This window comes from Fukomys damarensis, unplaced genomic scaffold (assembly GCF_012274545.1).
Source record: "Fukomys damarensis isolate Sample0158 unplaced genomic scaffold, DMR_v1.0_HiC HiC_scaffold_18, whole genome shotgun sequence".
NCBI classification, from domain to species: domain Eukaryota; kingdom Metazoa; phylum Chordata; class Mammalia; order Rodentia; family Bathyergidae; genus Fukomys; species Fukomys damarensis.
The window spans coordinates 47,776,949-47,788,992 of NW_022900930.1; the positions used below are offsets into that span (position 1 = coordinate 47,776,949).

The window sequence follows — 12,044 nt, forward strand, 5'->3', positions numbered from 1 at the left end:
GGAGAGTATAAAAGGAAGAGGTTCTGTAATAAAGCAAGCAACCAAGCAAGGAACATGAGAAGAAAGGTGCCTCCCGTCTCTCTGTCCTCGTCCTTTCAGGTTTAGGACCTACTGGCAGGATCCTGACGTCGCGGCTCCGTGACACCCCACCTTTATGTCTTTATAAACTTCTCTCATTTTAATTACCTCCTAAAGTTAATCTTCAAACATAATTATGAGGGGTTAGGGCTTCAATATATGAACTTTGAAGTCATACAATTCAATCCATAGCCCACCATTAAGAGAATTCAACATAATGGAGATAAAATATTTTCAAGTCATACACTTGATGAAGAACTAGTATATAGAATATACCAAACCCTCTTAACATTTAACAATGTGAAAACAAACAGCTCAATAAACAGAGCAAAATACCTGAAAAGTTGCTTCACCAAAGAAGGTATGTATACAAATAGCAAATAAGGATATAGAAAGATGATCAACATCATTTGTTGTCGCGAACCGGCGACGCAGAGCACTGTTCCGCAGTGCCTCAAACCTGAAAGAGCAGCGGGGTGGAGATGGGGCAGAGAGAAAAGAAGGACGCCAAGACAAGAGTCTGATCAAGGCGACGTTTATTGCCGGCAAGCACTGGCCTTTTAAAGGGAAAGGCCGAACTATTATGGGCTAGGATCACCATAGTAACCTCAACACCCGCTCCACGGGAACGAGGGTTCACACGGGCCTCAACACCTGGTCCACGCGGCCCGGGACGCTCGCGCTCTGCACAGCGGTCCCAGCGCGCCCCGCCCGCCTCCCACGCCCCTCGCCCGGCCCTCGGGGCTGTCCGAGTTTCTCCCGTGCAGGGTCAAAACAAGTTTAACACGTGCAGTCCTTAAAAAGGAACAAATGTTGTCTTTCAAAAAGCCAGTGGGCCATGGCTGGCTTCCCACAATTTGTCACTTGGAAAATGCCAATTAAAACAATAATTATATACAACTGCATGCCCTACTGGAATTGCTAAAATCCAAGAAACTGGTTATATCAAAACTTGGCAAGATGCAGAGCAACTAAAACTTTTCCTTCTCTTCCTTCTTTCCTTCCTTCCTTCCTTTTCTTTCTTCACTTTTTGCTAGTAGGAATGTAAACTGCTGTAATCACTTGGAAACAGTCTAACAGCTCCTCAAAAAATTAAACATAGACTTACCTTACAATCCGGCAATCAACCCCCTACATATTCGGGTCACCAAGTAATTTAAAAATTTATCCTCATAGAAAAACCTGTACATGAATGTTTATAGCAGCTTTATTAATGTAACCCACAACCTAGAAAAAACAAGATGTTCTTCAAAAATAAATAAAAGAGCCAGGCGTGGTGCCACACTCCTGTAATCCCAGCACTCTGAGAGACTGAGGCAAAGGGATCAAAATTTGAACCCAGCCTGAGCCTTACAGACTTAACACGACCCTGTCTCAAAATAAAAACTTAAAAAGGGCTGGGATGTAATTGAGCGTAAAGGCCCTGGGTTCATTCCCCATTCCTGGGGGGAGGGAGGTGTGAGTAGAACCCAGTAAGTTGGCGCTAGCACTCCAGAGGCTGAGGCAAGAGAATCAACACAAATTCAAAGCCAACCTGAACTACATAGTGAGACACTGTCTCAAAAAACAAACAAACAAAACCCAGTAAATGCACAAATAGACCATGGTATATCCTTTGTGATGAATTAACTAATGGTCAACTCCAAACACCCAGCTGAACTGAATCAGCTTTGGTCTAGGTGTGGAAGGCCCACCTGAGGATTGTTGCCAAAGGCATAATAGGAGAACTGAGGGAAGATTGTTTGCTGTAGGTTTTCTTGGAGAAGCTTGCCGTGACTGGTTTTCCTGATACCAGGGGCAGCTGTCCTCACTGTCCCTGGGAATGGCTGCTGTTCTCCTCAGGGGAGCTCTGGTCTTCACCGTGAGGGTCTCTTCCTGGCTCCAGGGCGGATCCCTCAGCCTGGCACAGGATTTCTGGCTTCCACCACTGGCCTTTGGGCCTTCCCAGTGCAGATCCTCGAGACAGACAAGAAGGCGACATTGTGGTGGGCTCTAGGCCTCTGGCTGGACTGGTGAAGGATACTGCCTTGGGCTCTAGGCCTTCAGCTGGACTTGTGCGGGACACTGCTGTGGGATCCAGGCCCTCGGCAGGATTCTTTGGGTCTCTAGTGTGTGGACAGATCTCTTGCAGTCCTCTGCATTTGACTTTTTGGGTGAATATTATAAACTAATCTTATAAATTATGTGTCCTGTATTAAATCTATTCCCTTGCAAACCCTGACTACAACATCCTCTCAGTGTAATAATTTTTAGTGATTAAAAAAGAGTGCATTATTGACTCATCCAACAACATAAGTGAATCTTAAATACAACTTACTCAGTTAAAAAAAAAAAGACTACATATTGTAGAGTATAATTCATATGACATTTTGGACAAAAGAAAAACTATAAGGACAGAAGCAAATCAATGTTTTCCAGAATTGGAAGGAAGAAGTGGTTTATTACAAAAGAAACACACAAAGGAAATTTTAGGGTGATGAGACTACTTTGCACAGTACGAGGAGGGCAGGCGCGTGACAATGCATTCCTCAAAAAGCGCAGAACTTTATACAAAGAGATAATGAGAACGGATGCAAAACTTGTTTTTTTAAAAAAATCAACTAGAAGTTTGAGGATCTCAAGATAGAATACAGGGTAAGACTGAAGAATCCAACAAATCGCACATGCAGAGAGTGATCAAAAAACAAGTGAATGTTTAAAACTTTTTAAACACATTATCATAAAACATACATTGCCATGAATCCTTGCTTCAGAAAGTGGCAAGAATGGTGGGATAAAAATGTCAGAAGTAAGGCAGAGTATTCTTAGGGGGGTTCGTGGCAATGTGTCTTTTCCTCTGGTAATTTTAGATAAATAAATAAAATATAGATCACACATATATGAACGAAGGGGTTGGAGGAAAAAGCTGCAGGTGACTTTGGAAAATGGTGTTTTGACAAAGCTAAGATGGAAAACAAACTGTGTATGACCACTGTACACTAGTTAATAAAATTATTACTAGAACTGTTTCTCAAAGTGTGAAATAACAAGTCTGAGACAGATTTACATCTATCCTGGGGTCAAATTCAAAGATAAATGAACAGTGAATGGCAGGAGCCAGGTTTCCCAAGACTAAGGATAAAAGTTACAGAGGAGCAAGGCGGAAGGCTAGAAGGACGCCTTGGTAGTGGATCAGAATCACAGGCATCAGCAGGTGCTCGTGTTTGCTTCTATGATACAGATGGACGCATACAGGAGTGACTTGGGGCAGGTGTATATGCTTGGGTTGGAATACACATGTAGTTTCTTGCTCTGTAGCCTAGAGGCAACGACAACCCAGTAACAAGCACTTGGTTTCTAGGTACAGCTCTCCAACAAAGGAGCCAAGAATCCTTGGAGAAATGACTGATTCTAGGGCTGAAACAAAGAGAAGGTATCTGGAGCATCTAGTGGTGCCAGAAAGTAAGTATAGGCTCAAAACATACATGCAACATGTGCGAGGAACACAGGAACCCAGCTAGAAGAGCTCCAGATCCCAGAACTGGAGTAATTCGACAAACAAATAAACAACGTAGAACTGCATTGCATCCCAGTTAGACTTCAGCTAGTTTAGTAAATAAATAAATGGGGAAGGAGTCAAGATAACTTATGGGGGTGATCTGCACTCCTCACACTCCCAAAGGTGGCCTTAGTTTAGTGTTCTGAGTGTGATCTGAATTCACCACCTGCTTCCGAAGAACAGAGTGTTAGAGAGGAAGGAAGGGCAACTGGACGGTGATGAGGGCTGGCAAACCCCACCCTGACCAGGTCACGGCACAGAACACTTCATGCACATCTGGAGCACAGATGTTGGGTCATCTTTGAAGAGATTCATCATAATTCTAACAGTAAAAATAAGACACATAAAGTCAGTACCTCTCATTTGTATCCACAAAAGAGAGGACAGTTTGAGCTCTCGCTCTTTGGTTTGAAGACACAGTCTGTCTGCCTGGATGCAGCTCTGACTGATTGGCTCTCCTATTCCCACCAAAGTATAAAGTTGGAAGTCCCAGTTCTCAGGTAGGTGTCTGGTAGCAACAGTTTTGTCCTGCTGGGTGATGCCAAGGATTTGGGTTGAACGGGGACATGGAAGTCACGCAGAGTGACTCACCAAAGGCTGCTTTCAGCCTGCATGCAGGTCCTAAGTCAATAAGCGTATCACACTCAATGCCGGAGGAATGACTCTCAGCCAGGGAATCAGAATTGGCACTGAATGGATTCCTAATCTACTCTTTGGGAAGTAGCTTTTCATGCTCCCTTGCAGCCCATGGGAGCAGTTTTAAAATATGCCCAGTAATACAGCATTTCTTTCTTTTTTCCTGAGAAGAAAATCGAGTGTTGGAGAAAAGACCAACTTTCTGCAACTGAGCTATTTGCACCCTGGAGAAATTCTGGTCTTTTATATTCACTATTAAAATTCATGATCATCCCAGTCCTAAAGCAATAGGGTCAGGCTGTGAAGACAATAAATGTATCGCTGGACACATGAGTTGAGCAAAAGATTTGCAGTCTCAAAAATGGAGTTCAAGACATTACCAGCATCATGAAGAAATGTTTTTACTTCATTCCTGATTCAGAAACTCAAACTACTTGCTCTTTTGCAGCTAGGGTACTTCAGGGTAGAAAAAGACTTACATTTGGTGCCGATTTCTTGACAGCCTATTTAAAAGATTTGCCACCAGTGGATATAATTGGGATGGAGTCAGAATTTTCACTATTTGTACCAACCCTGAATCAAAATCAGGATGTATCCCATTGGCTACCAATTGTTCTCAGAGAGTACAATAATAATAATAAGCAAATAAATGAAAAGCATATTTTGCAGCAAGTGCTTTTTTTTAGTGACAAACAAAACAAAATATCTCTAAATTCTACTTCCTCGTGTACGTTTCACACCAGTACCGTGAGCTGGTTCATACTCTTCGCCTCAGTGATTTTATGCAACCATACATAATGATAATTGCTCTGTCACACTCCCTGTGATGTCCATCAGCACCATTTTTAACAGCTTCATTTTTCAGATTCTGGTGACATTGCCTCTGTTTTCGCTCCACGTATATTTATCATCAGTGTTTGGCTAGTCCTACGCAGTTCCCCTCCACAGAGGACTGCGATTTTGAATGACACCGCTCCGGTTCCGGTTTCTCCTCTACCTGGAGCATCCAAATCAGTCAGGCTAACTCACTAGTTAGCCTAACTAAATAGTTGTCTGTGTTTGTGTAGAAGCAGCACAAGAACTCTAAAGCTTCTGCACCACTTCCTGACACAGTCACATCCCAGCAAGCACAGCAGGGACCAGGATAAAGACGGGTCGCCTCCACTAACACCCAAGTTTGACTTTATTTTCATACCCATTTGATCTCCTTTTTTGACAAGCTGTAGTTTTCCTTGTTCAGGCACAGAGCCACATTCTGCATTTGCACACCCCACATTTCACTCGTAGACTTTACGTTATTGTTTATTTTCATGCTTCAGGAAACTACTTCCCAGCCATCTATGGCTCTGTAAACTGGAAATACCAGAACACGTTTCAAGCTATAAACAATCCCATAAGTGTTGCTTTCACACTTTCCAGTGGGTTTCAATAAAGAATGCACTGTTCTCCATTTCACTGGTTTTCCAGATATCACAATACAAAAGTGACTGTGACGGATACAAAATTCACCCTACGTAAATAACACGCAGATTGCATGTAAATATATTGACTTAGAGAACTGCTGAATTCTGTTCACTGAAATGTTACAGATGATGTTGTGGAAAATGCAGTTCATACATAACCTTTCTTGCAATATATAGACAACCTTCAAGAAGACAAACGTGTAGTGAGAACTCGGTCGTCCACAGGGTGGAGATGCACCTCAGTGGCAGGGCACCTGCCCAGCATTCATGAGGGTATGAGTCTGATTGCCGCCACTACACCCATCCACACGCACACTTAGGCTTCCAAACACAAGCAATACATATGAATGCTATGGATCCGTTTGTTGTAATCACTTTCCCATCACTAGGACAAAATACCCAACACCCACTACTTAGAGGAGGAGAGGTTCACTTTGGCTCGTGGTTTCAGTCTGTGGTCATTTGACTCCAAGGCAGAAACAGTTGCTAAGGGGCCTGGCGGAGACGAGCTACTCACATCGTGGTGGCCAGGAAGCAGAGATCTGAGGCAAGAACCAGGGAGGGGATAAGGCCTTCCGGTCATGGCCCTACTTCCTAACAGCGCGTGCAACTTTGAATGATCAGTGGGTGAATCCAGCACCTTCCTGATCTATTCACCTTCCATACACACAAGGCTTAGGGGGCATAGTTTAGAGCTGAACCCTAACACCGCTGTTTTTTATTTTGAAAATAACCTGCAGATAAGTCACTTCATGGCTGAGTGAGCAGGAACCCCAAGTAACCAGAAACCTGCTCACCTTTTGTTATTCCAGTTACTAGCTCAAGAATGACCGTTCCATTTTTTTCAGGTCATCTGCTTCATATTTTTAATTACTCTTTGACATTCTTCCTAAATCTCTGCCAGGACTCTGTATTTTAGGTTGGTTGGGTTTCCATTTCAGGGTGCTGAGTCCAATAAGTGGCTGAGGGACTTCCTTGTGTCACCGAATGCAGGTCAGATGCTGAGCTCCTCCTTGCAGGTCCTGGGGAGCTGGCCACTGGAGCAGGAACTGTTGCAACCTTCTGACTGGAGCAGCTGAGGAGGCTCCTGGGTTCTCGGGGATGCAGGAGGGCCAGTCCTGTCCCAACCACATGGAAACAGATCAGGTCACCCCAGCAGGGGAATTCCCCTTGAGTGGGGCCACAATCAGCAGAATCAGCAGTCCACATCTTTGTGGCCATTAGGCTCTGGTTCCTCCCGGGTCCTGGGATTTCCCCCAGTGTCACAGAAAACAGTGCACCAATGTGACCTTCTGCCAGCACTGAACACTCAAGATGTTTCCGGTCTTACTCCCACACCCGCAGGGAACCAACTATCATGCTGGCTCTGACCCCACCAGGGAGAAGGGGAGAAGTGGACAGGGTCACAGCAACTGTGCTGCAGCCACATTGTTCCAGAGTCCCCAGGATCCAGGCTGACTCTCATCAAAACTGTGCTCCAAGGATAGGGGCTTTAGCTCAGTGGTTCCAACACCTGCTTTGCAAGCACAAGGTCCCAAGTTCGATCCCCAGTGCAAAAAAAAAAAAAACTGTTCTCCAAGTAGTCACCAGAGAGAGTTCTCTGCAACATGACAATGTCACACCCTGAAGAGAACCTGTTAGGGACCTGACACCACCATCACAGGCTGCATTTTCCTGGTGCTTCTTGGCTCTTAAAATGACCTCATGCTCTTATCTTTAGTTTCCCTCCCCCAAAGGCCACAGCGGTCCAGAGGAGTTAAACCTGAGTTTCTGCAGGACTGAACCCATAGGGCAACCTGGCCTGTGATAGGTTAAAGGGAGCCCACTCCTCATAAATAAGCAATAGCCCAGCCCAAACTGATAAAAGGACCTTCCTCTCTCTGTTCTTCTCTCCTTCTCTCTCTCTTCTTCCCTCTCTCCTCTCCCTGACCTGCCTTCCGGAATAAAATCTCCTGTCAGACCTCTGTATGTGTGGCCTAGTTGTTGAGCGTTGCTGTGCCTCTACAGAACCACTCATGATGAGCCAAAGACAAGACACGCGCTCTGCCCATGGGTTGCCGGGTTCCTTGTGCGTCTCGCTGTCACACAGTCTACACCACTTGGAGTCTGCCATCACTCGCACACAGCTGTATGGTCTCAGTCCTTCAGCTGTATCTCCTTTTCTGTGGCCTTTTAGCTCAGGATTAGTCCAGGTGTCCCCTCCTCTAGGAAGCGGTCCCTAAAGCCTCAGGCTGGGTTAAATACCCTGTATCCGTGTTCCCCAAGCACTTTGTAAATGTCTCTACCACACATTATTCAACTCCTGTGTACTGTCTCCAACTATGCCGTTAGAATCTGAAGACTGGAGACCTTGACTTGTTCATTTCTGTACCTCCGTGCCTGGCCTTGTGCCGGCCACATGTGATGTCCACAGAACATTGTTCACTTAAAAGAAGCCAAGTCACAGCTTCTAACCTGACTGAAATTCTTACTCATTTTACTATTCCCCTCCAAACATTCTATGAGCATCTAGTGAACTGAATCAAGGTATTTAATGTGCAATTTACATCACAAAGCATTTTTCATTATGTGACCTGCAGCATTGGATTTCTAGAGTCAGTTGAGATTAGACTATTACGTGGCCTCACATTTCTTTACCCAAACAATACACGCTGCTTCTCTGATACTTGAAACGCTTGTTCAACTAGGCCGGAACTCACTCACGGTGAGTTCTTAAGGTTGACCCTCAAGGTTACAAAATTCTATAGCAAATCATGTGAAGTAGGCCAATGTTCTGCTGTTAGCACAGCGTGGCTCTTACACAGGCAGAAGACTTAGCTGCTTGGCCATGGTGATTCGCTCAACCTAACCACAATGTCAGCTCGTCTCTGAGCAATCCGTATTTTCCAGTCCATTAAGACGCACTCCTTCCCAACCCCTTTCTATCTGGCCTCATTAACACCCGTCGCATTGCCAACACATAACTGCCGCGATGACTCACTTGGCCTCCGTTCTCCCGGGTCACTGATGCTCAGGTGACGGTAGCTTCAAACCCAGAAAAACAGAGGAGAATGCGAATTTCCTAAGTTTGAAGGAAAAGAGAGAAAACAAGGAGGGAGACAACTGCGTGGAGTATCGTTTTAAACTTAAAGAAGATGGGTTTTATGTCACATGACAAAGAGCCTCCCAGGCCACTGGGGTTTACGGGTAAGGATCTGTCCTTAGCAGGTGTGTACTTGTCCATGTAGATAGCACAGCTCAGGGCATCGGTGGGAACAACAGTCATGAAGAGCCTACTCTGGCTCTTTTAGAAAGGATGAGGACCTAGAGCCACTCGCTTCTAACTTCCCTTCTACCCGCTGTTCAATTAAACCACCAAAAGCCTGCACATACGGGTCCTCGCCAGCCTGATCTACCCAAGGAAGCACCATTCACTGGAATATTTAGCGACAGCCCTCACTAAGCGTCACTACAATAACATGTCTGTGAAAGGGACCCTGCTTGTGTTATAAACCCTGCCATTAAAGAGCTTATTCGGGATTCCTGGTAACAACCACAACCGTGGTACAAGTCGCTGGGCAAAGGAGAAAGCCTAAGAAACTCACAAACCAGAAGAAACCAGGGAGGCCAGCTGACTAAATTCAGAGGGGATCCTGGATTGAATCTTCCAAGAGAAAAAGGAGATTAGTGGGAAAACTAGCGAAATCCAAATCAAGCCTGGGGTTCCGTTCATAATTGTATTCTAATGTTAATTTCTTAGCTTGGGCAAATGTACCATGGTTATGTAAGATATTAACAGGAAGGGAGATTGGGTGAGAACTAGAGGGGACTTTTCTGCGTTATCTTTGCAACTTTTCTGTAAATTTTAAATTGTCATCAAAAAAAATTATTTTTTTAAATTTTTGCATGAGGAGGTTAAAGTTAAGAAAAAATAACATCACCCAAGAGAGTGTCATATGCATCTCCTTTTGAATAATAAGTTCCCACAATTTCTTGGCCTGGTCACTCCCCTTTTGCTACTCAGATGCTCAGAGTCAGATCCTAGCCTGGATCACATCAATGCCATGGACACTTAGGTTATTGCATTTGCCTTCTCATTTTTCTTGAGTCTTATTTCCCTTTTAGACTAGATACCAAAACTCACCTTGCTACGTTTTTCGCAACTGTTGTCATGAACCAACTCCAATCCTTTCAGGAGGGACGCTGTGCATTAACTATAAGCCTGACAATCGTCCAAAGGTGGGGAAGCAAGAGCAGGAGAGCCTGAGGCGCAGCTGAAGGAAGCAGCTCCCTTAGGCAGAGAGACGGCTATCAGGGGAAGACTGAGAGAGTGCCCTTGAGCGAACAGGAACTCGCTCTGTGCTGCACCAAAAAGCCAAATCCCAACCAGGGGGGCACGCATGAGAGGACGGCCTCGCCCAGCAGAGGAAGAGCTAGCAGATGGCCACAGGGCAGGACGGCAGGATGTGCCCCTTCCCAGAGAGGGCTTTAGATCACCCAAACAGGTCCCCAGTGTGCACACGATGCCGACACCATGAGGAGCAAGGCTCTAACCTAGACCCCTCAACAGGAAGTCTCCATCAAAGGGGTTCGACTAGCAGACCTCTGTAGACTTTCTTCCAGCTGCAAGCCGTCCACACGACGCTTCCGAGCCGTGAGCTCTCGGTGGTGCAGTGACTGCTGAGCTCCAGTTGGGAGCTGCAGGTGCCCCTCTCAGCCATGACCTCTCCTAACCCTCCCACAACTCTTCGGGCTGACCCAGAGGGAGCATCTCTGCCCTCCTGACCTTGCCTTTCCGGCTGCCTTGGTGACAGTGACAGGTGCTCATAAGCAGGCAGCAGCGGGACACCCCAGGGGGAGAGCCTGAGACAGTGACCGGTGCTGATTTGGGAATGAGGCTTGGGTGACCATGGCCGGTGACCAACTTCATCAAGAGCCAGGCCCTGGCAACCAGCTCAACTCCATGCAGAGACGCCACCAAGTCTCTGGTGGGGGAGGAAGCCACAGAGGCCACAGCACCCCAGCTTCCGGGAGAGCCTCGTCCTCTCTCTGCATGTGGGTAAGGCTGTGTCATATCCACAATGTGGCGCCCAAGAGCTGTGTGGCTTGAGCCAGTCACTTTCTTGGGTCCACCCCTTATACTCCAGGAGGCTCGATGGGTTTCCAGAGGACGCCCAGTTCCACCACTGTGCATCAGAAATGGAGGTGGACTGATATTTCGCCAACATCCCAAAGTCCAAGAATGAGCTGAGGGTCATTTATCTCATGCTCAGCACGAGCTGCAAACTTTACAAAGTCCCCTTCCCCAGCCACTTCCCTCGTATCCTTAGCATCCCCTAGGGAGCGGCTATGACTCCCGCTTTTAACACCTCCAAAATGGGGCTCATCCAGTGATTCACCCTTCTGACACTGGCAGGCGCCCATACTGAGTGTCAGTGGGGAAGAGACAGCCCCATGGGGCCCCAGCTTCTTCCCTGGGAGAAGCCCTGAGGACGGTGGCGGCTCTGGCTGCCGTCCGGGGGCCATGCGGAGGCAGAATGGCCCAGCAGAGAATTGCAGTCAGGACCTTAAAGGAAGGGATGTTGGTCATGGGGAGGAATCGTGCACAGGAAGAAAAAATAACTGATACCTACATGTCAGGGGAGAGAGTGGTAAGGGTATGGTATGCAGATCAATCAGGCACAGACAAGGTTCCGTGCAACAATGTTGCTGTGGCAGCAGAGGAAAGGAAAGAACAGATTCTGTTTACAGAAATATTGGGCAACTTTATATACAAAGTGGCATTGGGACTTCTAAATAGGCCCTTGTGATGACAGGAGTTCTATAGATGAGGTCACAGAGGAAGGGGATCAGGGAGGGAGATTCCAATCAGGACAAGATATAAACAAAGACTTAGAAGCCAAGAGTCATCCCAGCACTCAGGAGACTGAGGCAGGAAGATCACCATGAGCTTGAGGCCAACCTGGTCTACATAGTGAGTTCAAGGTCAGCCTGAACTACATAGCAAGATCCTGTCTCAAAAAAAAAATCATAAATAAATAAATGGACAGAAGTAACAAAATTAAAATAAACTTTCGCAGGACTGGGGAGAGGGGATTCAATAGATCAGAAGGAATCCTTCAGCGCTTGCTAAGAAACCTCAGCCTCACTTACTGGAACTGAGAGAATTCTGGGTGGGGCACGGGGTGGAAGCTGAGTGGGGACCGTTGCTCATCCAGAGGAAAGGCCCAGAGCTGTGTCTGCTAAGGAGACTCCAGAAGCAGGGAAGAAGCCACACACAGAAGGGAAGGCTGAGGCAGGAAGCTACAGTGATGCCAGTTCCTATTAGGGACTGAAATTGGGGTGGGAGA

At 46.3% G+C, this 12,044-nt stretch overlaps 1 long non-coding RNA gene across 1 annotated transcript in view; it reads right to left on the reverse strand.

Moving 5' to 3' along the window:
- The window catches only part of LOC117286769, a 98,787-nt gene extending 87,371 nt beyond the window's left edge, over nucleotides 1-11,416 (reverse strand). Inside the window, exon 1 of the long non-coding RNA XR_004517890.1 lies at nucleotides 11,328-11,416. This is a non-coding gene — a long non-coding RNA (uncharacterized LOC117286769). The remainder of the gene's footprint in view (nucleotides 1-11,327) is intronic.
- Between the last annotated feature and the right edge of the window lie 628 nt (nucleotides 11,417-12,044).